Below are 4701 nucleotides of genomic sequence, written 5' to 3'. Positions count from 1 at the left end.
AATTTATTTTATCAGTGGATAATCAACCGTTAGTTAGGATTTTTGATAACGATAAACAGGATCCAAAGATTGCGGCATCAAGATTGCAACATTACATAACTTTTCAGACCTTTTAAGTAGATGTCCGATTGATAATAATCGTTCTGATGATAAATAGGAATCAGGTCATATAATTATATAATACATTATTTCGAAAATAATGGGTCGAATTTGTCATTAGAATTGATAAAAAGCGAAACTGAGAAAGACAATGAATTAAGTCAAATCAAAAGTCATCTTATCGAAGGTTGGTCGAAAAAGATATAAAATGATATTTAAAAAAAAAGGTTTTGAGACAAAATATTAGAGTTGTTTTTAACTAACGGATGTATTATATGTCAACATAGAGTTGTTATTCCAGAATTATTAAAAGAAGAGGTTTTGTAAATGTTGTTTGTTGGCAAATATCACTTAACGCACATACGAAAACCAAGATATCAGTGAAATGTGTGAGGATGTTCACAGATCAGAAAAAAGCATTTTACATCATCTCTCGCATAAAACTAATAAGATACTATTAAAAACTTCATAACATAGACAGTTTAGCAAAACACTACTTTCCACAATATGTCAAGAGATATCCGAAAAAGGACTAAAACAAGGTACGGTTCTCGGTCCGATATAATTCAATATATATATAGGTATATATTTTTTTTATTATTTTAATATAGATCATAGTTATATTAATACATACATATTTTGCAAAATATAATATTTGGGTTCATAATTGGTCATGTATACCTTATCAGAAAAGAGGAACTCTTGTGCCTGATAAGGGAGCCACGATTCTTACTTAGATTCAATGTTATAATATTATGTTATGTGTAAAATATAAATATAATGTACTGAACGGGAGTCCACACAAGACTGTAGATTTGGGCGCCGGTTCCAAACCGTGTCTTCAACCGATGAGAATGCTCCTTTACGGCCGATGATGATGATAGGAGTAATATTTGATGATGAAATCTGCCTCCCGCACCCAGGCTTGGTGAATGTTGGGCACTGGGTGTGCTGTCGTCTCTGCTCGCTTCTGGCGTTGGCGGTTTTCCAGAGGAGGGCCGGCTGGTCTTGAAGAGGTAACACCAGAAGGATTAGAGCAGAAGACTTGGCGAGGTGAGGCAGATGTTGGGCAGGAGTCACTTGTAGATAATAAAAGGCTTGGTTTCGGTGGTAAAGATGAACTAATTTTATTTATTTAAGTGGCTGCTTATATGCAATAAGCATGGCTCGCGCCCGACATTGGGCTGGGGGCCCAAAAGTGGTGGGGGATTTTACCCGCGCCAGTAATGAGTTTATATACCCCGGCAAAATGTTGCATATTCATTTTGCCGGTAGCATAGTCGAAGGTAGTCGCTTAAATTTGCGAGTTAGAAAAGATTTTGAAGGCTTACATGAATAACAATTACATAGTTTAAATGCATAGTAGTTATAAGAATGTGTATCTTGACAACTAGATTTTTTGTTTGTCAAGATACGACAAAAAATAAAAAAAGTTTGTAAATAAATGTGTAAAAATGATCTCAAAGCGATCAAATTTGTAAACTATTTTTAAGTTGGTATTTGATCAAATTTGTAAACTATTGTTAGTTGGTATGGAAGGGAGATTATTGTAGTTTTTTATGGCTTGGTAAATATAATGGTTTTGCATTTGAGTTGTTTTAAAGATTGGCGTAATAAATTGATTTCCATTTCTTATCAGTTTGTAAAATTCTTGATATTCTGTGTTATTTTTTTCTCTACAAATTTTTATAATTGAAGTTTGCTAAAATATATCATCAATATTTGGTACTGGAAACAATTTAAAAAGCATTTGTGTTGGGAAAGTGGATTTTTTTAAAAGTATTACCTTTAAAATAATTTTTTTGCGAGACTTTTACTGAGTTTAGGTTGTTTTTATAAGATCCTCACCAACCTATGATTCCGTAAATAAGCAGAGAGTGGACAAGAGCATAATATACATTTTTTAGTATTTTCACATTTAAAATATTTCTTAACCTAACAAATATATATATATATATATATATATATATATACATTTCCTTATTCTCTTTACTAACTCCGTAATATGGCTTTTCCATTTCAAATTTTCATCGATGATCACACCAAGATATTTAATTTCAGAAGAAGAGTTGATTACAGTACAAATAGGATTAACTTGTTTACAGTTGACATTGTCACAATTTTCATCATGGATTATGATATTTACTTTGTGTTTAGGTATTTTTTGTAGTGAAAATAATACATATGTTGTTTTTTTGGCATTAAGTGTGAGTAGGTTATTATCAAACCATGATTTTAAGATATTAATACATTCATTTGCAAGTTTGTTAACTAGTTCCCATGTTTGACCTTTTATTAATAAAACAGTATCATCAGCATAAGAGATTAATTCACCTTTGATTTTCTGTTGGAAAATGTCATTTACATATATAAGAAATAGTAATGGTCCGAGGACCGTGCCTTGAGGAATGCCAAATGTACTTGTTAGTGGTGTACTAAAGGTTTGGTTTAATTTTACAATTTGAGGTCTCTCTGTTAAGTAGCTTTCTATCCATTTAAGGGCTAAGTGGTCAATGCCATTTTCTTTTAATTTTAATATAAGTCTTTCATGGGAAATGCTGTCAAATGCTTTCTTTAAGTCAATAAAAATTCCTATACATTTATTTGATTTGTCCAGGGCACTCTGAATACTAGATGAAATTTTTGCAATGGCATCTTGGGTACTTTTTCCCTCTGTGAAACCGAATTGATTTTCATTTATAATCGAGTTTTTTTTTAAGAATGCAGTTAGTCTTTTTTTAGCAATTTTTTCAAAAATTTTCGATATATTAGATAAGAGTGAAATGGGTCGATAATTAGAAATGTCCTCCGGGCTACCAGACTTAAATATTGGAGAGATTACGGTTTGCTTATAGGTGCTCGGGAAAACTCCTATCTTAAAGCTATTGTTTATAATATGAGAGATTGGTGTAGAAACATAATTTTTAATGATTTTTAGTGTATAAAGCGAGACCGTCAAATGCCGGAGCAGAACCACCTCGCATTTTTGATATATTTTGTACAATTTCAGACGGATTGGTTGGTTCGAAGAGGTCAAGTTTAGTTTCTATATTCGGAATATTTTCAATATACATATTATTTATTTTTTTTACGGTAATTTTTTCTGCTAGACTCTTTCCGATGTTTGCAAAGAAATCGTTAAAAGCGTTTGCTCCTTTTTTAGGTTCTTCAATACAGTTAATTATGTTATTGTTTTGTATTTCACTCTATGATTTTATTGATTATATTCCAAACTTTCTTACTGTCATTTTCAGAATCATCAAGTTTATTTTTATAACAATTTTCTTTCGTGTTGTTTATGAGCGTGGTTAATTTATTTTTGTATTCTCTAAAATGAACATTTAATTTAATGTCTAGTGGTTTTTTTTTGTTTCTTTATAAAGCCATTCTTTGTGTCTTATGGACACAACAAGCCCATGTGTTATCCACGGTTTGATTTTACGAAATTTTGCTGAATTTCCTTTTGGAAATTTTTTTTTTGAATCATTTATAAAGTTCGTTAATCTATTTTCAAATATTTTACAGCACTCGTTGACTTAAAATATTTGAAAATAGATTAACGGAGAATATCTTCTCACTTCGGAGAATATCTAACCATAATTCAGATGACAATTTATTTTTCAAAGATTCGATATTAACAACAGATATTTCTTTCTTATTATTATCAGTTTGTCCGCAATGTTGGTATATCGCCTGAGGTATTATTGAATTGTAATGTAGCAAAGTCATGTAATGGTCGGTAATTGAGGTTTTTATAATTCCCGAGTTTAAATTATTTATATCCTTGATATTTGTGAAAATGTGATCAATGCATGATGGACGTTGCCCATTGACGTTTCTGGTGTAAGAGTTTATACACGACACACAATTCAATTCTGCCATCATATTTAAGTAATTATCTTTCTCGTTCGATGTATAATCGTGCGATATATTTAAATTAATGTCACCTAAAACTATTGTATTCGCGTTTCTGTAGTTTAGTAACACATGTCTTAATTCTTCTATAAACAAACAGACAGTAGACGAGTGCGTTCTGTATAGAGAGATAACATCAATTTTTTGTTATAACACTTCATTTGTACATGTAGGCAGTTTGTTCCATTCACATTAATTTCTTCCTCGCACAATATGTCACAATTATTTTGTACGAACATAACGATTCCACTGTTTTTGTTAATTCGGTTTGTAGTAGATACAGGTATATCCCGGTATATAGTACGCCACTTCGCCACTTGAATGTGTTTCCGTTAACACAATGCAAGCGGGCTTCCTGAGATCATTTTTTATTGTTGTCAAAAATTCATCCATGTTTCGTTCTAAACTTCTTATGTTCATGTGTAGAATTAAAGAGCTGCAATTGAGATCGTTTTGGTGGGTACGGTATTCTTGATAGCTGTCATATGTTTTTTCGTCAATATTATTTTTTTCGTCTAGTGCGTTATATAAAAAAATCTGTCATTTTTCTTCGAAATCTATTCTGTCTCTTGCTACTTTGAGCATTTTATTTTTGTAGGGACATAAGTTGCTGAAAGCTGCGTGGTCTGTTTTATTTTTCTCGCCATATTTCTTATTTTGCGATGTGCAATTTGCACAAACCGGTGT

Source organism: Hesperophylax consimilis, chromosome 17 (genome assembly GCF_061612785.1).
Source record: "Hesperophylax consimilis isolate HC1 chromosome 17, BYU_Hcon_1.0, whole genome shotgun sequence".
NCBI lineage: Eukaryota > Metazoa > Arthropoda > Insecta > Trichoptera > Limnephilidae > Hesperophylax > Hesperophylax consimilis.
This window is presented reverse-complemented; position numbering follows the sequence as displayed.